At 62.3% G+C, this 26,271-nt stretch overlaps 1 long non-coding RNA gene across 1 annotated transcript in view; it reads left to right on the top strand.

Moving 5' to 3' along the window:
• The window catches only part of LOC128928700 (uncharacterized), a 60,009-nt gene extending 34,094 nt beyond the window's left edge, over positions 1 to 25,915 (top strand). Inside the window, exon 3 of the long non-coding RNA XR_008474128.2 lies at positions 25,785 to 25,915. This is a non-coding gene — a long non-coding RNA (uncharacterized LOC128928700). The remainder of the gene's footprint in view (positions 1 to 25,784) is intronic.
• Positions 25,916 to 26,271: the final 356 nt, after the last annotated feature.

Below are 26,271 nucleotides of genomic sequence, written 5' to 3'. Positions count from 1 at the left end.
TGCTCGGGTACCATGTCCCCTCTGTGATCTGCCGGTGCTCGGGTACCATGTGCCCTCTGTGATCTGCCTGTGCTCGGGTACCCTGTCCCCTCTGTGATCTGCCGGTGCTCGGGTACCCTGTCCCCTCTGTGATCTGCCGGTGCTCGGGTACCATGTCCCCTCTGTGATCTGCCGGTGCTCGGGTACCCTGTCCCCTCTGTGATCTGCCGGTGCTCGGGTACCATGTCCCCTCTGTGATCTGCCGGTGCTCGGGTACCATGTCCCCTCTGTGATCTGCCGGTGTTTGGGTACCATGTCCCCTCTGTGATCTGCCGGTGCTCGGGTACCATGTCCCCTCTGTGATCTGCCGGTGTTTGGGTACCATGTCCCCTCTGTGATCTGCCGGTGCTCGGGTACCATGTCCCCTCTGTGATCTGCCGGTGCTCGGGTACCCTGTCCCCTCTGTGATCTGCCGGTGCTCGGGTACCATGTCCCCTCTGTGATCTGCCGGTGTTTGGGTACCATGTCCCCTCTGTGATCTGCCGGTGCTCGGGTACCATGTCCCCTCTGTGATCTGCCGGTGCTCGGGTACCATGTCCCCTCTGTGATCTGCCGGTGTTTGGGTACCATGTCCCCTCTGTGATCTGCCGGTGCTCGGGTACCATGTCCCCTCTGTGATCTGCCGGTGCTTGGGTACCATGTCCCCTCTGTGATCTGCCGGTGCTCGGGTACCATGTCCCCTCTGTGATCTGCCGGTGCTCGGGTACCATGTCCCCTCTTTGATCTGCCGGTGCTCGGGTACCATGTGCCCTCTGTGATCTGCCGGTGCTCGGGTACCATGTGCCCTCTGTGATCTGCCGGTGCTCGGGTACCATGTCCCCTCTGTGATCTGCCGGTGCTCGGGTACCCTGTCCCCTCTGTGATCTGCCGGTGCTCGGGTACCATGTGCCCTCTGTGATCTGCCGGTGCTCGGGTACCATGGGCCCTCTGTGATCTGCCGGTGCTCGGGTACCATGTCCCCTCTGTGATCTGCCGGTGCTCGGGTACCATGTGCCCTCTGTGATCTGCCGGTGCTCGGGTACCATGTCCCCTCTGTGATCTGCCGGTGCTCGGGTACCATGTCCCCTCTGTGATCTGCCGGTGCTCGGGTACCATGTCCCCTCTGTGATCTGCCGGTGCTCGGGTACCATGTGCCCTCTGTGATCTGCCGGTGCTCGGGTACCATGTGCCCTCTGTGATCTGCCGGTGCTCGGGTACCATGTGCCCTCTGTGATCTGCCGGTGCTCGGGTACCATGTCCCCTCTGTGATCTGCCGGTGCTCGGGTACCATGTGCCCTCTGTGATCTGCCGGTGCTCGGGTACCATGTCCCCTCTGTGATCTGCCGGTGTTTGGGTACCATGTCCCCTCTGTGATCTGCCGGTGCTCGGGTACCATGTCCCCTGTGTGATCTGCCGGTGCTCGGGTACCATGTCCCCTCTGTGATCTGCCGGTGCTCGGGTACCATGTGCCCTCTGTGATCTGCCGGTGCTCGGGTACCATGTGCCCTCTGTGATCTGCCGGTGCTCGGGTACCATGTCCCCTCTGTGATCTGCCGGTGTTTGGGTACCATGTCCCCTCTGTGATCTGCCGGTGCTCGGGTACCCTGTCCCCTCTGTGATCTGCCGGTGTTTGGGTACCATGTCCCCTCTGTGATCTGCCGGTGCTCGGGTACCCTGTCCCCTCTGTGATCTGCCGGTGCTCGGGTACCATGTGCCCTCTGTGATCTGCCGGTGCTCGGGTACCATGTCCCCTCTGTGATCTGCCGGTGCTCGGGTACCCTGTCCCCTCTGTGATCTGCCGGTGCTTGGGTACCATGTCCCCTCTGTGATCTGCCGGTGCTCGGGTACCCTGTCCCCTCTGTGATCTGCCGGTGTTTGGGCACCATGTCCCCTCTGTGATCTGCCGGTGCTCGGGTACCATGTGCCCTCTGTGATCTGCCGGTGCTCGGGTACCCTGTCCCCTCTGTGATCTGCCGGTGTTTGGGTACCATGTCCCCTCTGTGATCTGCCGGTGCTCGGGTACCATGTGCCCTCTGTGATCTGCCGGTGCTCGGGTACCATGTGCCCTCTGTGATCTGCCGGTGCTCGGGTACCATGTCCCCTCTGTGATCTGCCGGTGCTTGGGTACCATGTCCCCTCTGTGATCTGCCGGTGCTCGGGTACCATGTCCCCTCTGTGATCTGCCGGTGCTCGGGTACCATGTGCCCTCTGTGATCTGCCGGTGCTCGGGTACCATGTCCCCTCTGTGATCTGCCGGTGCTCGGGTACCATGTCCCCTCTGTGATCTGCCGGTGCTCGGGTACCATGTGCCCTCTGTGATCTGCCGGTGCTCGGGTACCCTGTCCCCTCTGTGATCTGCCGGTGCTCGGGTACCATGTCCCCTCTGTGATCTGCCGGTGCTCGGGTACCATGTGCCCTCTGTGATCTGCCGGTGCTCGGGTACCATGTCCCCTCTGTGATCTGCCGGTGCTCGGGTACCATGTCCCCTCTGTGATCTGCCGGTGCTCGGGTACCATGTGCCCTCTGTGATCTGCCGGTGCTCGGGTACCATGTCCCCTCTGTGATCTGCCGGTGCTCGGGTACCCTGTCCCCTCTGTGATCTGCCGGTGCTCGGGTACCATGTGCCCTCTGTGATCTGCCGGTGCTCGGGTACCCTGTCCCCTCTGTGATCTGCCGGTGCTCGGGTACCATGTGCCCTCTGTGATCTGCCGGTGCTCGGGTACCATGTCCCCTCTGTGATCTGCCGGTGCTCGGGTACCATGTGCCCTCTGTGATCTGCCGGTGCTCGGGTACCCTGTCCCCTCTGTGATCTGCCGGTGCTCGGGTACCATGTGCCCTCTGTGATCTGCCGGTGCTCGGGTACCCTGTCCCCTCTGTGATCTGCCGGTGCTCGGGTACCATGTGCCCTCTGTGATCTGCCGGTGCTCGGGTACCATGTCCCCTCTGTGATCTGCCGGTGCTCGGGTACCATGTCCCCTCTGTGATCTGCCGGTGCTCGGGTACCATGTCCCCTCTGTGATCTGCCGGTGTTTGGGTACCATGTCCCCTCTGTGATCTGCCGGTGCTCGGGTACCATGTCCCCTCTGTGATCTGCCGGTGTTTGGGTACCATGTCCCCTCTGTGATCTGCCGGTGCTCGGGTACCATGTCCCCTCTGTGATCTGCCGGTGCTCGGGTACCCTGTCCCCTCTGTGATCTGCCGGTGCTCGGGTACCATGTCCCCTCTGTGATCTGCCGGTGTTTGGGTACCATGTCCCCTCTGTGATCTGCCGGTGCTCGGGTACCATGTCCCCTCTGTGATCTGCCGGTGCTCGAGTACCATGTCCCCTCTGTGATCTGCCGGTGTTTGGGTACCATGTCCCCTCTGTGATCTGCCGGTGCTCGGGTACCATGTCCCCTCTGTGATCTGCCGGTGCTTGGGTACCATGTCCCCTCTGTGATCTGCCGGTGCTCGGGTACCATGTCCCCTCTGTGATCTGCCGGTGCTCGGGTACCATGTCCCCTCTTTGATCTGCCGGTGCTCGGGTACCATGTGCCCTCTGTGATCTGACGGTGCTCGGGTACCATGTGCCCTCTGTGATCTGCCGGTGCTCGGGTACCATGTGCCCTCTGTGATCTGCCGGTGCTCGGGTACCATGTCCCCTCTGTGATCTGCCGGTGCTCGGGTACCATGTGCCCTCTGTGATCTGCCGGTGCTCGGGTACCATGTGCCCTCTGTGATCTGCCGGTGCTCGGGTACCATGTCCCCTCTGTGATCTGCCGGTGCTCGGGTACCATGTGCCCTCTGTGATCTGCCGGTGCTCGGGTACCATGTCCCCTCTGTGATCTGCCGGTGCTCGGGTACCATGTCCCCTCTGTGATCTGCCGGTGCTCGGGTACCATGTCCCCTCTGTGATCTGCCGGTGCTCGGGTACCATGTGCCCTCTGTGATCTGCCGGTGCTCGGGTACCATGTGCCCTCTGTGATCTGCCGGTGCTCGGGTACCATGTGCCCTCTGTGATCTGCCGGTGCTCAGGTACCATGTCCCCTCTGTGATCTGCCGGTGCTCGGGTACCATGTGCCCTCTGTGATCTGCCGGTGCTCGGGTACCATGTCCCCTCTGTGATCTGCCGGTGTTTGGGTACCATGTCCCCTCTGTGATCTGCCGGTGCTCGGGTACCATGTCCCCTGTGTGATCTGCCGGTGCTCGGGTACCATGTCCCCTCTGTGATCTGCCGGTGCTCGGGTACCATGTGCCCTCTGTGATCTGCCGGTGCTCGGGTACCATGTGCCCTCTGTGATCTGCCGGTGCTCGGGTACCATGTCCCCTCTGTGATCTGCCGGTGTTTGGGTACCATGTCCCCTCTGTGATCTGCCGGTGCTCGGGTACCCTGTCCCCTCTGTGATCTGCCGGTGTTTGGGTACCATGTCCCCTCTGTGATCTGCCGGTGCTCGGGTACCCTGTCCCCTCTGTGATCTGCCGGTGCTCGGGTACCATGTGCCCTCTGTGATCTGCCGGTGCTCGGGTACCATGTCCCCTCTGTGATCTGCCGGTGCTCGGGTACCCTGTCCCCTCTGTGATCTGCCGGTGTTTGGGTACCATGTCCCCTCTGTGATCTGCCGGTGCTCGGGTACCATGTGCCCTCTGTGATCTGCCGGTGCTCGGGTACCCTGTCCCCTCTGTGATCTGCCGGTGTTTGGGTACCATGTCCCCTCTGTGATCTGCCGGTGCTCGGGTACCATGTGCCCTCTGTGATCTGCCGGTGCTCGGGTACCCTGTCCCCTCTGTGATCTGCCGGTGCTCGGGTACCATGTCCCCTCTGTGATCTGCCGGTGCTCGGGTACCATGTGCCCTCTGTGATCTGCCGGTGCTCGGGTACCATGTCCCCTCTGTGATCTGCCGGTGCTCGGGTACCATGTCCCCTCTGTGATCTGCCGGTGCTCGGGTACCATGTGCCCTCTGTGATCTGCCGGTGCTCGGGTACCATGTCCCCTCTGTGATCTGCCGGTGCTCGGGTACCCTGTCCCCTCTGTGATCTGCCGGTGCTCGGGTACCATGTCCCCTCTGTGATCTGCCGGTGCTCGGGTACCATGTGCCCTCTGTGATCTGCCGGTGCTCGGGTACCATGTCCCCTCTGTGATCTGCCGGTGCTCGGGTACCATGTCCCCTCTGTGATCTGCCGGTGCTCGGGTACCATGTGCCCTCTGTGATCTGCCGGTGCTCGGGTACCATGTCCCTTCTGTGATCTGCCGGTGCTCGGGTACCCTGTCCCCTCTGTGATCTGCCGGTGCTCGGGTACCATGTGCCCTCTGTGATCTGCCGGTGCTCGGGTACCCTGTCCCCTCTGTGATCTGCCGGTGCTCGGGTACCCTGTGCCCTCTGTGATCTGCCGGTGCTCGGGTACCATGTCCCCTCTGTGATCTGCTGGTGCTCGGGTACCATGTGCCCTCTGTGATCTGCCGGTGCTCGGGTACCCTGTCCCCTCTGTGATCTGCCGGTGTTTGGGTACCATGTCCCCTCTGTGATCTGCCGGTGCTCGGGTACCCTGTCCCCTCTGTGATCTGCCGGTGCTCGGGTACCATGTCCCCTCTGTGATCTGCCGGTGTTTGGGTACCATGTCCCCTCTGTGATCTGCCGGTGCTTGGGTACCATGTGCCCTCTGTGATCTGCCGGTGCTCGGGTACCATGTCCCCTCTGTGATCTGCCGGTGCTCGGGTACCATGTGCCCTCTGTGATCTGCCGGTGCTCGGGTACCATGTCCCCTCTGTGATCTGCCGGTGCTCGGGTACCATGTGCCCTCTGTGATCTGCCGGTGCTCGGGTACCATGTCCCCTCTGTGATCTGCCGGTGCTCGGGTACCATGTGCCCTCTGTGATCTGCCGGTGCTCGGGTACCATGTCCCCTCTGTGATCTGCCGGTGCTCGGGTACCATGTGCCCTCTGTGATCTGCCGGTGCTCGGGTACCATGTCCCCTCTGTGATCTGCCGGTGCTCGGGTACCATGTGCCCTCTGTGATCTGCCGGTGCTCGGGTACCATGTCCCCTCTGTGATCTGCCGGTGCTCGGGTACCCTGTCCCGTCTGTGATCTGCCGGTGTTCGGGTACCATGTCCCCTCTGTGATCTGCCGGTGCTCGGGTACCATGTCCCCTCTGTGATCTGCCGGTGCTCGGGTACCCTGTCCCGTCTGTGATCTGCCGGTGTTCGGGTACCATGTGCCCTCTGTGATCTGCCGGTGCTTGGGTACCATGTCCCCTCTGTGATCTGCCGGTGCTCGGGTACCCTGTCCCGTCTGTGATCTGCCGGTGTTTGGGTACCATGTGCCCTCTGTGATCTGCCGGTGCTCGGGTACCATGTCCCCTCTGTGATCTGCCGGTGCTCGGGTACCATGTCCCCTCTGTGATCTGCCGGTGCTCGGGTACCATGTCCCCTCTTTGATCTGCCGGTGCTCGGGTACCATGTGCCCTCTGTGATCTGCCGGTGCTCGGGTACCATGTGCCCTCTGTGATCTGCCGGTGCTCGGGTACCATGTGCCCTCTGTGATCTGCCGGTGCTCGGGTACCATGTCCCCTCTGTGATCTGCCGGTGCTCGGGTACCATGTCCCCTCTGTGATCTGCCGGTGCTCGGGTACCATGTGCCCTCTGTGATCTGCCGGTGCTCGGGTACCATGTCCCCTCTGTGATCTGCCGGTGCTCGGGTACCATGTCCCCTCTGTGATCTGCCGGTGCTCGGGTACCATGTCCCCTCTGTGATCTGCCGGTGCTCGGGTACCATGTCCCCTCTGTGATCTGCCGGTGCTCGGGTACCATGTGCCCTCTGTGATCTGCCGGTGCTCGGGTACCATGTCCCCTCTGTGATCTGCCGGTGTTCGGGTACCATGTCCCCTCTGTGATCTGCCGGTGCTCGGGTACCCTGTCCCCTCTGTGATCTGCCGGTGTTTGGGTACCATGTGCCCTCTGTGATCTGCCGGTGCTCGGGTACCCTGTCCCCTCTGTGATCTGCCGGTGCTCGGGTACCATGTGCCCTCTGTGATCTGCCGGTGCTCGGGTACCATGTCCCCTCTGTGATCTGCCGGTGCTCGGGTACCATGTCCCCTCTGTGATCTGCCGGTGCTCGGGTACCATGTGCCCTCTGTGATCTGCCAGTGCTCGGGTACCATGTCCCCTCTGTGATCTGCCGGTGCTCGGGTACCATGTCCCCTCTGTGATCTGCCGGTGCTCGGGTACCATGTGCCCTCTGTGATCTGCCGGTGCTCGGGTACCATGTCCCCTCTGTGATCTGCCGGTGCTCGGGTACCATGTCCCGTCTGTGATCTGCCGGTGCTCGGGTACCATGTCCCCTCTGTGATCTGCCGGTGCTCGGGTACCATGTCCCCTCTGTGATCTGCCGGTGCTCGGGTACCATGTGCCCTCTGTGATCTGCCGGTGCTCGGGTACCATGTGCCCTCTGTGATCTGCCGGTGCTCGGGTACCATGTGCCCTCTGTGATCTGCCGGTGCTCGGGTACCATGTCCCCTCTGTGATCTGCCGGTGCTCGGGTACCCTGTCCCGTCTGTGATCTGCCGGTGCTCGGGTACCATGTCCCCTCTGTGATCTGCCGGTGCTCGGGTACCATGTGCCCTCTGTGATCTGCCGGTGCTCGGGTACCATGTCCCCTCTGTGATCTGCCGGTGCTCGGGTACCATGTGCCCTCTGTGATCTGCCGGTGCTCGGGTACCCTGTCCCCTCTGTGATCTGCCGGTGCTCGCGTACCATGTCCCCTCTGTGATCTGCCGGTGCTCGGGTACCATGTCCCCTCTGTGATCTGCCGGTGCTCGGGTACCATGTCCCCTCTGTGATCTGCCGGTGCTCGGGTACCATGTCCCCTCTGTGATCTGCCGGTGCTCGGGTACCATGTGCCCTCTGTGATCTGCCGGTGCTCGGGTACCCTGTCCCCTCTGTGATCTGCCGGTGTTTGGGTACCATGTCCCCTGTGTGATCTGCCGGTGCTCGGGTACCCTGTGCCCTCTGTGATCTGCCGGTGCTTGGGTACCCTGTCCCCTCTGTGATCTGCCGGTGTTTGGGTACCATGTCCCCTGTGTGATCTGCCGGTGCTCGGGTACCATGTCCCCTCTGTGATCTGCCGGTGCTCGGGTACCCTGTCCCCTCTGTGATCTGCCGGTGCTCGGGTACCCTGTCCCCTGTGTGATCTGCCGGTGCTCGGGTACCATGTCCCCTCTGTGATCTGCCGGTGCTTGGGTACCCTGTCCCCTCTGTGATCTGCCGGTGTTTGGGTACCATGTCCCCTGTGTGATCTGCCGGTGCTCGGGTACCATGTCCCCTCTGTGATCTGCCGGTGCTCGGGTACCCTGTCCCCTCTGTGATCTGCCGGTGCTCGGGTACCCTGTCCCCTCTGTGATCTGCCGGTGCTCGGGTACCATGTCCCCTCTGTGATCTGCCGGTGCTCGGGTACCATGTCCCCTCTGTGATCTGCCGGTGCTCGGGTACCATGTCCCCTCTGTGATCTGCCGGTGCTCGGGTACCATGTCCCCTCTGTGATCTGCCGGTGCTCGGGTACCATGTGCCCTCTGTGATCTGCCGGTGCTCGGGTACCCTGTCCCCTCTGTGATCTGCCGGTGTTTGTGTACCATGTCCCCTGTGTGATCTGCCGGTGCTCGGGTACCCTGTGCCCTCTGTGATCTGCCGGTGCTTGGGTACCCTGTCCCCTCTGTGATCTGCCGGTGTTTGGGTACCATGTCCCCTGTGTGATCTGCCGGTGCTCGGGTACCATGTCCCCTCTGTGATCTGCCGGTGCTCGGGTACCCTGTCCCCTCTGTGATCTGCCGGTGCTCGGGTACCCTGTCCCCTCTGTGATCTGCCGGTGCTCGGGTACCCTGTCCCCTCTGTGATCTGCCGGTGCTCGGGTACCATGTGCCCTCTGTGATCTGCCGGTGCTCGGGTACCATGTGCCCTCTGTGATCTGCCGGTGCTCGGGTACCATGTCCCCTCTGTGATCTGCCGGTGCTCGGGTACCCTGTCCCCTCTGTGATCTGCCGGTGCTCGGGTACCCTGTCCCCTCTGTGATCTGCCGGTGCTCGGGTACCCTGTCCCCTCTGTGATCTGCCGGTGCTCGGGTACCCTGTCCCCTCTGTGATCTGCCGGTGCTCGGGTACCCTGTCCCCTCTGTGATCTGCCGGTGCTCGGGTACCCTGTCCCCTCTGTGATCTGCCGGTGCTCGGGTACCCTGTCCCCTCTGTGATCTGCCGGTGCTCGGGTACCCTGTCCCCTCTGTGATCTGCCGGTGCTCGGGTACCCTGTCCCCTCTGTGATCTGCCGGTGCTCGGGTACCATGTCCCCTCTGTGATCTGCCGGTGCTCGGGTACCCTGTCCCCTCTGTGATCTGCCGGTGCTCGGGTACCCTGTCCCCTCTGTGATCTGCCGGTGCTCGGGTACCCTGTCCCGTCTGTGATCTGCCGGTGCTCGGGTACCCTGTGCCCTCTGTGATCTGCCGGTGCTCGGGTACCCTGTCCCCTCTGTGATCTGCCGGTGCTCGGGTACCATGTGCCCTCTGTGATCTGCCGGTGCTCGGGTACCATGTGCCCTCTGTGATCTGCCGGTGCTCGGGTACCCTGTCCCCTCTGTGATCTGCCGGTGCTCGGGTACCCTGTCCCCTCTGTGATCTGCCGGTGCTCGGGTACCCTGTCCCCTCTGTGATCTGCCGGTGCTCGGGTACCATGTCCCCTGTGTGATCTGCCGGTGCTCGGGTACCATGTCCCCTCTGTGATCTGCCGGTGCTTGGGTACCATGTGCCCTCTGTGATCTGCCGGTGCTCGGGTACCATGTCCCCTGTGTGATCTGCCGGTGCTTGGGTACCATGTCCCCTGTGTGATCTGCCGGTGCTCGGGTACCATGTCCCCTCTGTGATCTGCCGGTGCTCGGGTACCCTGTCCCCTCTGTGATCTGCCGGTGCTCGGGTACCATGTCCCGTCTGTGATCTGCCGGTGCTCAGGTACCATGTGCCCTCTGTGATCTGCCGGTGCTCGGGTACCCTGTCCCCTCTGTGATCTGCCGGTGCTCGGGTACCATGTCCCCTCTGTGATCTGCCGGTGCTCGGGTACCATGTCCCCTCTGTGATCTGCCGGTGCTCGGGTACCCTGTCCCCTCTGTGATCTGCCGGTGCTCGGGTACCATGTGCCCTCTGTGATCTGCCGGTGCTCGGGTACCATGTCCCCTCTGTGATCTGCCGGTGCTCGGGTACCATGTCCCCTGTGTGATCTGCCGGTGCTCGGGTACCATGTCCCCTCTGTGATCTGCCGGTGCTCGGGTACCCTGTCCCCTCTGTGATCTGCCGGTGCTCGGGTACCATGTGCCCTCTGTGATCTGCCGGTGCTCGGGTACCCTGTCCCCTCTGTGATCTGCCGGTGCTCGGGTACCATGTCCCCTGTGTGATCTGCCGGTGCTTGGGTACCATGTCCCCTGTGTGATCTGCCGGTGCTCGGGTACCATGTCCCCTCTGTGATCTGCCGGTGCTCGGGTACCCTGTCCCCTCTGTGATCTGCCGGTGCTCGGGTACCATGTCCCGTCTGTGATCTGCCGGTGCTCGGGTACCATGTGCCCTCTGTGATCTGCCGGTGTTCGGGTACCCTGTCCCCTCTGTGATCTGCCGGTGCTCGGGTACCATGTCCCCTCTGTGATCTGCCGGTGCTCGGGTACCATGTCCCCTCTGTGATCTGCCGGTGCTCGGGTACCCTGTCCCCTCTGTGATCTGCCGGTGCTCGGGTACCATGTGCCCTCTGTGATCTGCCGGTGCTCGGGTACCATGTCCCCTCTGTGATCTGCCGGTGCTCGGGTACCATGTCCCCTGTGTGATCTGCCGGTGCTCGGGTACCATGTCCCCTCTGTGATCTGCCGGTGCTCGGGTACCCTGTCCCCTCTGTGATCTGCCGGTGCTCGGGTACCATGTGCCCTCTGTAATCTGCCGGTGCTCGGGTACCCTGTCCCCTCTGTGATCTGCCGGTGCTCGGGTACCATGTCCCCTGTGTGATCTGCCGGTGCTCGGGTACCATGTCCCCTCTGTGATCTGCCGGTGCTTGGGTACCATGTCCCCTCTGTGATCTGCCGGTGCTCGGGTACCCTGTCCCCTCTGTGATCTGCCGGTGCTCGGGTACCATGTCCCCTCTGTGATCTGCCGGTGCTCGGGTACCCTGTCCCCTCTGTGATCTGCCGGTGCTCGGGTACCATGTGCCCTCTGTGATCTGCCGGTGCTCGGGTACCATGTGCCCTCTGTGATCTGCCGGTGCTCGGGTACCATGTCCCCTCTGTGATCTGCCGGTGCTCGGGTACCATGTGCCCTCTGTGATCTGCCGGTGCTCGGGTACCATGTGCCCTCTGTGATCTGCCGGTGCTTGGGTACCATGTGCCCTCTGTGATCTGCCGGTGCTCGGGTACCATGTGCCCTCTGTGATCTGCCGGTGCTCGGGTACCATGTCCCCTCTGTGATCTGCCGGTGCTCGGGTACCATGTGCCCTCTGTGATCTGCCGGTGCTCGGGTACCATGTGCCCTCTGTGATCTGCCGGTGCTCGGGTACCATGTCCCCTCTGTGATCTGCCGGTGCTTGGGTACCATGTGCCCTCTGTGATCTGCCGGTGCTCGGGTACCATGTGCCCTCTGTGATCTGCCGGTGCTCGGGTACCATGTCCCCTCTGTGATCTGCCGGTGCTCGGGTACCATGTGCCCTCTGTGATCTGCCGGTGCTCGGGTACCATGTGCCCTCTGTGATCTGCCGGTGCTCGGGTACCATGTCCCCTCTGTGATCTGCCGGTGCTTGGGTACCATGTGCCCTCTGTGATCTGCCGGTGCTCGGGTACCATGTGCCCTCTGTGATCTGCCGGTGCTCGGGTACCATGTCCCCTCTTTGATCTGCCGGTGCTCGGGTACCATGTCCCCTCTGTGATCTGCCGGTGCTCGGGTACCATGTCCCCTCTGTGATCTGCCCGTGCTCGGGTACCATGTGCCCTCTGTGATCTGCCGGTGCTCGGGTACCATGTCCCCTCTGTGATCTGCCGGTGCTCGGGTACCCTGTCCCCTCTGTGATCTGCCGGTGCTCGGGTACCCTGTCCCCTCTGTGATCTGCCGGTGCTCGGGTACCCTGTCCCCTCTGTGATCTGCCGGTGCTCGGGTACCATGTCCCCTCTGTGATCTGCCGGTGCTTGGGTACCATGTGCCCTCTGTGATCTGCCGGTGCTCGGGTACCCTGTCCCCTCTGTGATCTGCCGGTGCTCGGGTACCATGTCCCCTCTGTGATCTGCCGGTGCTCGGGTACCCTGTCCCCTCTGTGATCTGCCGGTGCTCGGGTACCCTGTCCCCTCTGTGATCTGCCGGTGCTCGGGTACCATGTCCCCTCTGTGATCTGCCGGTGCTTGGGTACCATGTCCCCTCTGTGATCTGCCGGTGCTCGGGTACCATGTCCCCTCTGTGATCTGCCGGTGCTCGGGTACCATGTCCCCTGTGTGATCTGCCGGTGCTCGGGTACCATGTCCCCTCTGTGATCTGCCGGTGCTTGGGTACCATGTCCCCTGTGTGATCTGCCGGTGCTCGGGTACCCTGTCCCCTGTGTGATCTGCCGGTGCTCGGGTACCATGTCCCCTCTGTGATCTGCCGGTGCTCGGGTACCATGTCCCCTCTGTGATCTGCCGGTGCTCGGGTACCATGTCCCCTCTGTGATCTGCCGGTGCTCGGGTACCCTGTCCCCTCTGTGATCTGCCGGTGCTCGGGTACCCTGTCCCCTGTGTGATCTGCCGGTGCTCGGGTACCATGTCCCCTCTGTGATCTGCCGGTGCTTGGGTACCATGTCCCCTGTGTGATCTGCCGGTGCTCGGGTACCCTGTCCCCTGTGTGATCTGCCGGTGCTCGGGTACCATGTCCCCTGTGTGATCTGCCGGTGCTCGGGTACCATGTCCCCTCTGTGATCTGCCGGTGCTCGGGTACCATGTGCCCTCTGTGATCTGCCGGTGCTCGGGTACCATGTGCCCTCTGTGATCTGCCGGTGCTCGGGTACCATGTCCCCTCTGTGATCTGCCGGTGTTTGGGTACCATGTCCCCTCTGTGATCTGCCGGTGCTCGGGTACCCTGTCCCCTCTGTGATCTGCCGGTGTTTGGGTACCATGTCCCCTCTGTGATCTGCCGGTGCTCGGGTACCCTGTCCCCTCTGTGATCTGCCGGTGCTCGGGTACCATGTGCCCTCTGTGATCTGCCGGTGCTCGGGTACCATGTCCCCTCTGTGATCTGCCGGTGCTCGGGTACCCTGTCCCCTCTGTGATCTGCCGGTGTTTGGGTACCATGTCCCCTCTGTGATCTGCCGGTGCTCGGGTACCATGTGCCCTCTGTGATCTGCCGGTGCTCGGGTACCCTGTCCCCTCTGTGATCTGCCGGTGTTTGGGTACCATGTGCCCTCTGTGATCTGCCGGTGCTCGGGTACCATGTGCCCTCTGTGATCTGCCGGTGCTCGGGTACCATGTGCCCTCTGTGATCTGCCGGTGCTCGGGTATCATGTCCCCTCTGTGATCTGCCGGTGCTTGGGTACCATGTCCCCTCTGTGATCTGCCGGTGCTCGGGTACCATGTCCCCTCTGTGATCTGCCGGTGCTCGCGTACCATGTCCCCTCTGTGATCTGCCGGTGCTCGGGTACCATGTGCCCTCTGTGATCTGCCGGTGCTCGGGTACCCTGTCCCCTCTGTGATCTGCCGGTGCTCGGGTACCATGTCCCCTCTGTGATCTGCCGGTGCTCGGGTACCATGTGCCCTCTGTGATCTGTTGGTGCTCGGGTACCATGTCCCCTCTGTGATCTGCCGGTGCTCGGGTACCATGTCCCCTCTGTGATCTGCCGGTGCTCGGGTACCATGTGCCCTCTGTGATCTGCCGGTGCTCGGGTACCATGTCCCCTCTGTGATCTGCCGGTGCTCGGGTACCCTGTCCCCTCTGTGATCTGCCGGTGCTCGGGTACCATGTGCCCTCTGTGATCTGCCGGTGCTCGGGTACCCTGTCCCCTCTGTGATCTGCCGGTGCTCGGGTACCCTGTGCCCTCTGTGATCTGCCGGTGCTCGGGTACCATGTCCCCTCTGTGATCTGCTGGTGCTCGGGTACCATGTGCCCTCTGTGATCTGCCGGTGCTCGGGTACCCTGTCCCCTCTGTGATCTGCCGGTGTTTGGGTACCATGTCCCCTCTGTGATCTGCCGGTGCTCGGGTACCCTGTCCCCTCTGTGATCTGCCGGTGCTCGGGTACCATGTCCCCTCTGTGATCTGCCGGTGTTTGGGTACCATGTCCCCTCTGTGATCTGCCGGTGCTTGGGTACCATGTGCCCTCTGTGATCTGCCGGTGCTCGGGTACCATGTCCCCTCTGTGATCTGCCGGTGCTCGGGTACCATGTGCCCTCTGTGATCTGCCGGTGCTCGGGTACCATGTCCCCTCTGTGATCTGCCGGTGCTCGGGTACCATGTGCCCTCTGTGATCTGCCGGTGCTCGGGTACCATGTCCCCTCTGTGATCTGCCGGTGCTCGGGTACCATGTGCCCTCTGTGATCTGCCGGTGCTCGGGTACCATGTCCCCTCTGTGATCTGCCGGTGCTCGGGTACCATGTGCCCTCTGTGATCTGCCGGTGCTCGGGTACCATGTCCCCTCTGTGATCTGCCGGTGCTCGGGTACCATGTGCCCTCTGTGATCTGCCGGTGCTCGGGTACCATGTCCCCTCTGTGATCTGCCGGTGCTCGGGTACCCTGTCCCGTCTGTGATCTGCCGGTGTTCGGGTACCATGTCCCCTCTGTGATCTGCCGGTGCTCGGGTACCATGTCCCCTCTGTGATCTGCCGGTGCTCGGGTACCCTGTCCCGTCTGTGATCTGCCGGTGTTTGGGTACCATGTGTCCTCTGTGATCTGCCGGTGCTTGGGTACCATGTCCCCTCTGTGATCTGCCGGTGCTCGGGTACCCTGTCCCGTCTGTGATCTGCCGGTGTTTGGGTACCATGTGCCCTCTGTGATCTGCCGGTGCTCGGGTACCATGTCCCCTCTGTGATCTGCCGGTGCTCGGGTACCATGTCCCCTCTGTGATCTGCCGGTGCTCGGGTACCATGTCCCCTCTTTGATCTGCCGGTGCTCGGGTACCATGTGCCCTCTGTGATCTGCCGGTGCTCGGGTACCATGTGCCCTCTGTGATCTGCCGGTGCTCGGGTACCATGTGCCCTCTGTGATCTGCCGGTGCTCGGGTACCATGTCCCCTCTGTGATCTGCCGGTGCTCGGGTACCATGTCCCCTCTGTGATCTGCCGGTGCTCGGGTACCATGTGCCCTCTGTGATCTGCCGGTGCTCGGGTACCATGTCCCCTCTGTGATCTGCCGGTGCTCGGGTACCATGTCCCCTCTGTGATCTGCCGGTGCTCGGGTACCATGTCCCCTCTGTGATCTGCCGGTGCTCGGGTACCATGTCCCCTCTGTGATCTGCCGGTGCTCGGGTACCATGTGCCCTCTGTGATCTGCCGGTGCTCGGGTACCATGTCCCCTCTGTGATCTGCCGGTGTTCGGGTACCATGTCCCCTCTGTGATCTGCCGGTGCTCGGGTACCCTGTCCCCTCTGTGATCTGCCGGTGTTTGGGTACCATGTGCCCTCTGTGATCTGCCGGTGCTCGGGTACCCTGTCCCCTCTGTGATCTGCCGGTGCTCGGGTACCATGTCCCCTCTGTGATCTGCCGGTGCTCGGGTACCATGTCCCCTCTGTGATCTGCCGGTGCTCGGGTACCATGTCCCCTCTGTGATCTGCCGGTGCTCGGGTACCATGTGCCCTCTGTGATCTGCCGGTGCTCGGGTACCATGTCCCCTCTGTGATCTGCCGGTGCTCGGGTACCATGTCCCCTCTGTGATCTGCCGGTGCTCGGGTACCATGTGCCCTCTGTGATCTGCCGGTGCTCGGGTACCATGTCCCCTCTGTGATCTGCCGGTGCTCGGGTACCATGTCCCGTCTGTGATCTGCCGGTGCTCGGGTACCATGTCCCCTCTGTGATCTGCCGGTGCTCGGGTACCATGTCCCCTCTGTGATCTGCCGGTGCTCGGGTACCATGTGCCCTCTGTGATCTGCCGGTGCTCGGGTACCATGTGCCCTCTGTGATCTGCCGGTGCTCGGGTACCATGTGCCCTCTGTGATCTGCCGGTGCTCGGGTACCATGTCCCCTCTGTGATCTGCCGGTGCTCGGGTACCCTGTCCCGTCTGTGATCTGCCGGTGCTCGGGTACCATGTCCCCTCTGTGATCTGCCGGTGCTCGGGTACCATGTGCCCTCTGTGATCTGCCGGTGCTCGGGTACCATGTCCCCTCTGTGATCTGCCGGTGCTCGGGTACCATGTGCCCTCTGTGATCTGCCGGTGCTCGGGTACCCTGTCCCCTCTGTGATCTGCCGGTGCTCGCGTACCATGTCCCCTCTGTGATCTGCCGGTGCTCGGGTACCATGTCCCCTCTGTGATCTGCCGGTGCTCGGGTACCATGTCCCCTCTGTGATCTGCCGGTGCTCGGGTACCATGTCCCCTCTGTGATCTGCCGGTGCTCGGGTACCATGTGCCCTCTGTGATCTGCCGGTGCTCGGGTACCCTGTCCCCTCTGTGATCTGCCGGTGTTTGGGTACCATGTCCCCTGTGTGATCTGCCGGTGCTCGGGTACCCTGTGCCCTCTGTGATCTGCCGGTGCTTGGGTACCCTGTCCCCTCTGTGATCTGCCGGTGTTTGGGTACCATGTCCCCTGTGTGATCTGCCGGTGCTCGGGTACCATGTCCCCTCTGTGATCTGCCGGTGCTCGGGTACCCTGTCCCCTCTGTGATCTGCCGGTGCTCGGGTACCCTGTCCCCTGTGTGATCTGCCGGTGCTCGGGTACCATGTCCCCTCTGTGATCTGCCGGTGCTTGGGTACCCTGTCCCCTCTGTGATCTGCCGGTGTTTGGGTACCATGTCCCCTGTGTGATCTGCCGGTGCTCGGGTACCATGTCCCCTCTGTGATCTGCCGGTGCTCGGGTACCCTGTCCCCTCTGTGATCTGCCGGTGCTCGGGTACCATGTCCCCTCTGTGATCTGCCGGTGCTCGGGTACCATGTCCCCTCTGTGATCTGCCGGTGCTCGGGTACCATGTCCCCTCTGTGATCTGCCGGTGCTCGGGTACCATGTCCCCTCTGTGATCTGCCGGTGCTCGGGTACCATGTCCCCTCTGTGATCTGCCGGTGCTCGGGTACCATGTCCCCTCTGTGATCTGCCGGTGCTCGGGTACCATGTGCCCTCTGTGATCTGCCGGTGCTCGGGTACCCTGTCCCCTCTGTGATCTGCCGGTGTTTGGGTACCATGTCCCCTGTGTGATCTGCCGGTGCTCGGGTACCATGTGCCCTCTGTGATCTGCCGGTGCTCGGGTACCCTGTCCCCTCTGTGATCTGCCGGTGCTCGGGTACCATGTCCCCTCTGTGATCTGCCGGTGCTCGGGTACCATGTCCCCTCTGTGATCTGCCGGTGCTCGGGTACCCTGTCCCCTCTGTGATCTGCCGGTGCTCGGGTACCATGTGCCCTCTGTGATCTGCCGGTGCTCGGGTACCATGTCCCCTCTGTGATCTGCCGGTGCTCGGGTACCATGTCCCCTGTGTGATCTGCCGGTGCTCGGGTACCATGTGCCCTCTGTGATCTGCCGGTGCTCGGGTACCCTGTCCCCTCTGTGATCTGCCGGTGCTCGGGTACCATGTGCCCTCTGTGATCTGCCGGTGCTCGGGTACCCTGTCCCCTCTGTGATCTGCCGGTGCTCGGGTACCATGTCCCCTGTGTGATCTGCCGGTGCTCGGGTACCATGTCCCCTCTGTGATCTGCCGGTGCTCGGGTACCATGTCCCCTCTGTGATCTGCCGGTGCTCGGGTACCCTGTCCCCTCTGTGATCTGCCGGTGCTCGGGTACCATGTCCCCTCTGTGATCTGCCGGTGCTCGGGTACCCTGTCCCCTCTGTGATCTGCCGGTGCTCGGGTACCATGTGCCCTCTGTGATCTGCCGGTGCTCGGGTACCATGTGCCCTCTGTGATCTGCCGGTGCTCGGGTACCATGTCCCCTCTGTGATCTGCCGGTGCTCGGGTACCATGTGCCCTCTGTGATCTGCCGGTCCTCGGGTACCATGTGCCCTCTGTGATCTGCCGGTGCTTGGGTACCATGTGCCCTCTGTGATCTGCCGGTGCTCGGGTACCATGTGCCCTCTGTGATCTGCCGGTGCTCGGGTACCATGTCCCCTCTGTGATCTGCCGGTGCTCGGGTACCATGTGCCCTCTGTGATCTGCCGGTGCTCGGGTACCATGTGCCCTCTGTGATCTGCCGGTGCTCGGGTACCATGTCCCCTCTGTGATCTGCCGGTGCTTGGGTACCATGTGCCCTCTGTGATCTGCCGGTGCTCGGGTACCATGTGCCCTCTGTGATCTGCCGGTGCTCGGGTACCATGTCCCCTCTGTGATCTGCCGGTGCTCGGGTACCATGTGCCCTCTGTGATCTGCCGGTGCTCGGGTACCATGTGCCCTCTGTGATCTGCCGGTGCTCGGGTACCATGTCCCCTCTGTGATCTGCCGGTGCTTGGGTACCATGTGCCCTCTGTGATCTGCCGGTGCTCGGGTACCATGTGCCCTCTGTGATCTGCCGGTGCTCGGGTACCATGTCCCCTCTTTGATCTGCCGGTGCTCGGGTACCATGTCCCCTCTGTGATCTGCCGGTGCTCGGGTACCATGTCCCCTCTGTGATCTGCCGGTGCTCGGGTACCATGTGCCCTCTGTGATCTGCCGGTGCTCGGGTACCATGTCCCCTCTGTGATCTGCCGGTGCTCGGGTACCCTGTCCCCTCTGTGATCTGCCGGTGCTCGGGTACCCTGTCCCCTCTGTGATCTGCCGGTGCTCGGGTACCCTGTCCCCTCTGTGATCTGCCGGTGCTCGGGTACCATGTCCCCTCTGTGATCTGCCGGTGCTTGGGTACCATGTGCCCTCTGTGATCTGCCGGTGCTCGGGTACCCTGTCCCCTCTGTGATCTGCCGGTGCTCGGGTACCATGTCCCCTCTGTGATCTGCCGGTGCTCGGGTACCCTGTCCCCTCTGTGATCTGCCGGTGCTCGGGTACCCTGTCCCCTCTGTGATCTGCCGGTGCTCGGGTACCATGTCCCCTCTGTGATCTGCCGGTGCTTGGGTACCATGTCCCCTCTGTGATCTGCCGGTGCTCGGGTACCATGTCCCCTCTGTGATCTGCCGGTGCTCGGGTACCATGTCCCCTGTGTGATCTGCCGGTGCTCGGGTACCATGTCCCCTCTGTGATCTGCCGGTGCTTGGGTACCATGTCCCCTGTGTGATCTGCCGGTGCTCGGGTACCCTGTCCCCTGTGTGATCTGCCGGTGCTCGGGTACCATGTCCCCTCTGTGATCTGCCGGTGCTCGGGTACCCTGTCCCCTCTGTGATCTGCCGGTGCTCGGGTACCCTGTCCCCTGTGTGATCTGCCGGTGCTCGGGTACCATGTCCCCTCTGTGATCTGCCGGTGCTCGGGTACCCTGTCCCCTCTGTGATCTGCCGGTGCTTGGGTACCATGTCCCCTGTGTGATCTGCCGGTGCTCGGGTACCCTGTCCCCTGTGTGATCTGCCGGTGCTCGGGTACCATGTCCCCTCTGTGATCTGCCGGTGCTCGGGTACCATGTCCCCTCTGTGATCTGCCGGTGCTCGGGTACCATTTCCCCTCTGTGATCTGCCGGTGCTCGGGTACCCTGTCCCCTCTGTGATCTGCCGGTGCTCGGGTACCATGTCCCCTCTGTGATCTGCCGGTGCTCGGGTACCCTGTCCCCTCTGTGATCTGCCGGTGCTCGGGTACCCTGTCCCCTCTGTGATCTGCCGGTGCTCGGGTACCATGTCCCCTCTGTGATCTGCCGGTGCTCGGGTACCATGTGCCCTCTGTGATCTGCCGGTGCTCGGGTACCATGTGCCCTCTGTGATCTGCCGGTGCTCGGGTACCATGTCCCCTCTGTGATCTGCCGGTGCTCGGGTACCATGTCCCCTCTGTGATCTGCCGGTGCTCGGGTACCATGTGCCCTCTGTGATCTGCCGGTGCTCGGGTACCATGTCCCCTCTGTGATCTGCCGGTGCTCGGGTACCATGTCCCCTCTGTGATCTGCCGGTGCTCGGGTACCATGTCCCCTCTGTGATCTGCCGGTGCTCGGGTACCATGTCCCCTCTGTGATCTGCCGGTGCTCGGGTACCATGTGCCCTCTGTGATCTGCCGGTGCTCGGGTACCATGTCCCCTCTGTGATCTGCCGGTGTTCGGGTACCATGTCCCCTCTGTGATCTGCCGGTGCTCGGGTACCCTGTCCCCTCTGTGATCTGCCGGTGTTTGGGTACCATGTGCCCTCTGTGATCTGCCGGTGCTCGGGTACCCTGTCCCCTCTGTGATCTGCCGGTGCTCGGGTACCATGTGCCCTCTGTGATCTGCCGGTGCTCGGGTACCATGTCCCCTCTGTGATCTGCCGGTGCTCGGGTACCATGTCCCCTCTGTGATCTGCCGGTGCTCGGGTACCATGTGCCCTCTGTGATCTGCCAGTGCTCGGGTACCATGTCCCCTCTGTGATCTGCCGGTGCTCGGGTACCATGTCCCCTCTGTGATCTGCCGGTGCTCGGGTACCATGTGCCCTCTGTGATCTGCCGGTGCTCGGGTACCATGTCCCCTCTGTGATCTGCCGGTGCTCGGGTACCATGTCCCGTCTGTGATCTGCCGGTGCTCGGGTACCATGTCCCCTCTGTGATCTGCCGGTGCTCGGGTACCATGTCCCCTCTGTGATCTGCCGGTGCTCGGGTACCATGTGCCCTCTGTGATCTGCCGGTGCTCGGGTACCATGTCCCCTCTGTGATCTGCCGGTGCTCGGGTACCCTGTCCCCTCTGTGATCTGCCGGTGCTCGGGTACCCTGTCCCCTCTGTGATCTGCCGGTGCTCGGGTACCATGTCCCCTCTGTGATCTGCCGGTGCTCGGGTACCCTGTCCCCTCTGTGATCTGCCGGTGCTCGGGTACCCTGTCCCCTCTGTGATCTGCCGGTGCTCGGGTACCATGTGCCCTCTGTGATCTGCCGGTGCTCGGGTACCATGTCCCCTCTGTGATCTGCCGGTGCTCGGGTACCCTGTCCCCTCTGTGATCTGCCGGTGCTCGGGTACCCTGTCCCCTCTGTGATCTGCCGGTGCTCGGGTACCATGTCCCCTCTGTGATCTGCCGGTGCTCGGGTACCATGTGCCCTCTGTGATCTGCCGGTGCTCGGGTACCATGTCCCCTCTGTGATCTGCCGGTGCTCGGGTACCCTGTCCCCTCTGTGATCTGCCGGTGCTCGGGTACCCTGTCCCCTCTGTGATCTGCCGGTGCTCGGGTACCATGTCCCCTCTGTGATCTGCCGGTGCTCGGGTACCATGTGCCCTCTGTGATCTGCCGGTGCTCGGGTACCCTGTCCCCTCTGTGATCTGCCGGTGCTCGGGTACCATGTGCCCTCTGTGATCTGCCGGTGCTCGGGTACCCTGTCCCGTCTGTGATCTGCCGGTGCTCGGGTACCATGTCCCCTCTGTGATCTGCCGGTGCTCGGGTACCCTGTCCCCTCTGTGATCTGCCGGTGCTCGGGTACCATGTCCCCTCTGTGATCTGCCGGTGCTCGGGTACCCTGTCCCCTCTGTGATCTGCCGGTGCTCGGGTACCCTGTCCCCTCTGTGATCTGCCGGTGCTCGGGTACCCTGTCCCCTCTGTGATCTGCCGGTGCTCGGGTACCATGTGCCCTCTGTGATCTGCCGGTGCTCGGGTACCATGTGCCCTCTGTGATCTGCCGGTGCTCGGGTACCCTGTCCCCTCTGTGATCTGCCGGTGCTCGGGTACCATGTGCCCTCTGTGATCTGCCGGTGCTCGGGTACCATGTGCCCTCTGTGATCTGCCGGTGCTCGGGTACCATGTGCCCTCTGTGATCTGCCGGTGCTCGGGTACCATGTCCCCTCTGTGATCTGCCGGTGCTCGGGTACCATGTGCCCTCTGTGATCTGCCGGTGCTCGGGTACCCTGTCCCCTCTGTGATCTGCCGGTGCTCGGGTACCATGTGCCCTCTGTGATCTGCCGGTGCTCGGGTACCATGTGCCCTCTGTGATCTGCCGGTGCTCGGGTACCATGTGCCCTCTGTGATCTGCCGGTGCTCGGGTACCATGTGCCCTCTGTGATCTGCCGGTGCTCGGGTACCATGTGCCCTCTGTGATCTGCCGGTGCTCGGGTACCATGTGCCCTCTGTGATCTGCCGGTGCTCGGGTACCATGTCCCCTCTGTGATCTGCCGGTGCTCGGGTACCATGTGCCCTCTGTGATCTGCCGGTGCTCGGGTACCCTGTCCCCTCTGTGATCTGCCGGTGCTCGGGTACCATGTGCCCTCTGTGATCTGCCGGTGCTCGGGTACCATGTGCCCTCTGTGATCTGCCGGTGCTCGGGTACCATGTGCCCTCTGTGATCTGCCGGTGCTCGGGTACCCTGTCCCCTCTGTGATCTGCCGGTGCTCGGGTACCATGTGCCCTCTGTGATCTGCCGGTGCTCGGGTACCCTGTCCCCTGTGTGATCTGCCGGTGCTCGGGTACCCTGTCCCGTCTGTGATCTGCCGGTGCTCGGGTACCATGTGCCCTCTGTGATCTGCCGGTGCTCGGGTACCCTGTCCCCTCTGTGATCTGCCGGTGCTCGGGTACCATGTCCCCTCTGTGATCTGCCGGTGCTCGGGTACCCTGTCCCCTCTGTGATCTGCCGGTGCTCGGGTACCATGTGCCCTCTGTGATCTGCCGGTGCTCGGGTACCCTGTCCCCTCTGTGATCTGCCGGTGCTCGGGTACCCTGTCCCCTCTGTGATCTGCCGGTGCTCGGGTACCCTGTCCCCTCTGTGATCTGCCGGTGCTCGGGTACCCTGTCCCCTCTGTGATCTGCCGGTGCTCGGGTACCCTGTCCCCTCTGTGATCTGCCGGTGCTCGGGTACCCTGTCCCCTCTGTGATCTGCCGGTGCTCGGGTACCCTGTCCCCTCTGTGATCTGCCGGTGCTCGGGTACCATGTGCCCTGTGTGATCTGCCGGTGCTCGGGTACCCTGTCCCCTCTGTGATCTGCCGGTGCTCGGGTACCATGTGCCCTGTGTGATCTGCCGGTGCTCGGGTACCCTGTCCCCTCTGTGATCTGCCGGTGCTCGGGTACCATGTGCCCTGTGTGATCTGCCGGTGCTCGGGTACCCTGTCCCCTCTGTGATCTGCCGGTGCTCGGGTACCATGTGCCCTCTGTGATCTGCCGGTGCTCGGGTACCCTGTCCCCTCTGTGATCTGCCGGTGCTCGGGTACCATGTGCCCTCTGTGATCTGCCGGTGCTCGGGTACCCTGTCCCGTCTGTGATCTGCCGGTGCTCGGGTACCCTGTCCCCTCTGTGATCTGCCGGTGCTCGGGTACCATGTCCCCTCTGTGATCTGCCGGTGCTCGGGTACCCTGTCCCCTCTGTGATCTGCCGGTGCTCGGGTACCATGTGCCCTCTGTGATCTGCCGGTGCTCGGGTACCCTGTGCCCTCTGTGATCTGCCGGTGCTCGGGTACCCTGTCCCCTCTGTGATCTGCCGGTGCTCGGGTACCATGTGCCCTCTGTGATCTGCCGGTGCTCGGGTACCATGTCCCCTCTGTGATCTGCCGGTGCTCGGGTACCATGTGCCCTCTGTGATCTGCCGGTGCTCGGGTACCATGTCCCCTCTGTGATCTGCTGGTGCTCGGGTACCCTGTCCCCTCTGTGATCTGCCGGTGCTCGGGTACCATGTGCCCTCTGTGATCTGCCGGTGCTCGGGTACCATGTGCCCTCTGTGATCTGCCGGTGCTCGGGTACCATGTCCCCTCTGTGATCTGCCGGTGCTCGGGTACCATGTGCCCTCTGTGATCTGCCGGTGCTCGGGTACCCTGTCCCGTCTGTGATCTGCCGGTGCTCGGGTACCCTGTCCCCTCTGTGATCTGCCGGTGCTCGGGTACCATGTCCCCTCTGTGATCTGCCGGTGCTCGGGTACCCTGTCCCCTCTGTGATCTGCCGGTGCTCGGGTACCATGTGCCCTCTGTGATCTGCCGGTGCTCGGGTACCCTGTGCCCTCTGTGATCTGCCGGTGCTCGGGTACCCTGTCCCCTCTGTGATCTGCCGGTGCTCGGGTACCATGTGCCCTCTGTGATCTGCCGGTGCTCGGGTACCATGTCCCCTCTGTGATCTGCCGGTGCTCGGGTACCATGTGCCCTCTGTGATCTGCCGGTGCTCGGGTACCATGTCCCCTCTGTGATCTGCTGGTGCTCGGGTACCCTGTCCCCTCTGTGATCTGCCGGTGCTCGGGTACCATGTGCCCTCTGTGATCTGCCGGTGCTCGGGTACCATGTGCCCTCTGTGATCTGCCGGTGCTCGGGTACCATGTGCCCTCTGTGATCTGCCGGTGCTCGGGTACCCTGTCCCCTCTGTGATCTGCCGGTGCTCGGGTACCATGTGCCCTCTGTGATCTGCTGGTGCTCGGGTACCCTGTCCCCTCTGTGATCTGCTGGTGCTCGGGTACCCTGTCCCCTCTGTGATCTGCCGGTGCTCGGGTACCATGTGCCCTCTGTGATCTGCTGGTGCTCGGGTACCCTGTCCCCTCTGTGATCTGCTGGTGCTCGGGTACCCTGTCCCCTCTGTGATCTGCCGGTGCTCGGGTACCATGTGCCCTCTGTGATCTGCCGGTGCTCGGGTACCCTGTCCCCTCTGTGATCTGCCGGTGCTCGGGTACCATGTGCCCTCTGTGATCTGCTGGTGCTCGGGTACCCTGTCCCCTCTGTGATCTGCCGGTGCTCGGGTACCATGTCCCCTCTGTGATCTGCCGGTGCTCGGGTACCCTGTCCCGTCTGTTCCTGACTTTCTCTAATATACTTGTTCCATTTAACATTTAAAGCAGGCACGTTTTTCAGGCCAGGGAAGCTCCAGGAAGCTTCTTTTCAAAGCGATTAAATCTGATACTCAAGAGGTTGCCTGAAGCTGACTCTGCCACCAGAAGCCCCTGGAGGGCTCCAGCTTTGAGGCTCCAGGCCTGCAGCCAGGAGAAACCTTTCCCTCTGCTCACTTTCCTCCTGCTGCAGGGAGGAGCCAGGCTGAGGCCTCCACCTGGGCGAGTGCCCTTGGGTCGGCCGGACCCTTGGTCAGGGGTGGCACCCAGAGCTCACGACATGTCTGTCCCTGAGTCTGTCTCTGGTGAGGACCTTGATGATGCAGTTAGCCAGGCGTGGATCACATGATTATCTTAGATCCAGGAAAGTGAGCAGCCCCGCTAAACACACAGAACGATGAGATGGGTGGCTCACCACGGAAAACAAGGCTCAGTCGTAGGAGAAGGGGACTGCCTGAGAATCCAGCCTTTCCAACAGATGCTCATTGTTTTCCCAGTTCTGGATAATTGTATCTTCTCCAGCCTCCTCCTCGTGTCTTTAGACCAGCTGATCGCCCTCCTCCATCACTGCGGGGATATACCTGGCCCAGGTCATCACTGTCATGCGCTTCATTACCCCTTGTGTTGTGTGTGTGTGTTTCTTATCTATCTGATTAGATCCTAAGCGCTGTGGAGAGCCGTATCTTGTTTCACATTTGCACTGTGCGCATGGTGTATTAGTGCATAGTGTCTGTATCTGTCAAGTGTTATGTTCAGTCTCAACACAGAATAAAAAAGAAGAGAATGATTAAAAGGCAACTTGAAACAGACATAATTTTCTGTTCCTTTTTTTTTTAACAGATTCTCGTCTTTCAGTCTGTGTCATTTGAGTATCGTCTGCTACAGAGAGGCACTTAGATAAGGAAACAGGAATTTTCCGATCCCCGTCCCCCTCCCGCCCCCGCAGCACCAATGGCCATGACTTCCATGGTAAGATCACATCAGGTCTCAATGTTCATGACGTTGGTCCAGCGCGTTGCTCCCGTGTAGGGGTGGGGGTGGCGCATAAGGCTGGTTTTTCCCAGGCTCTGGGCAATAAGGACTAGAAGGATTGAGAATAACTCCAGCTCTGCTCTTCCCAGAAACAGATGTGATCACAGATGGAGCCCAATATCAGGACCGTGTAGCCCTTTTTTGGGCAGTTAGGCCAGTGCCTAATACACAAAAGCAGCCAGGAAATCACAGCCGTGAGTGTGAATGCACAGATGATACGGCCATCGTGCGCCAGGCAGGTGGGAACGAGGATTCTGTTACTTGTTAGGAGGGGAAGGGAATCTTTGGGGTCTGA

The sequence above is a fragment of the Callithrix jacchus genome, chromosome 9, assembly GCF_049354715.1.
Source record: "Callithrix jacchus isolate 240 chromosome 9, calJac240_pri, whole genome shotgun sequence".
NCBI lineage: Eukaryota > Metazoa > Chordata > Mammalia > Primates > Cebidae > Callithrix > Callithrix jacchus.
This window is presented reverse-complemented; position numbering and strand designations above follow the sequence as displayed.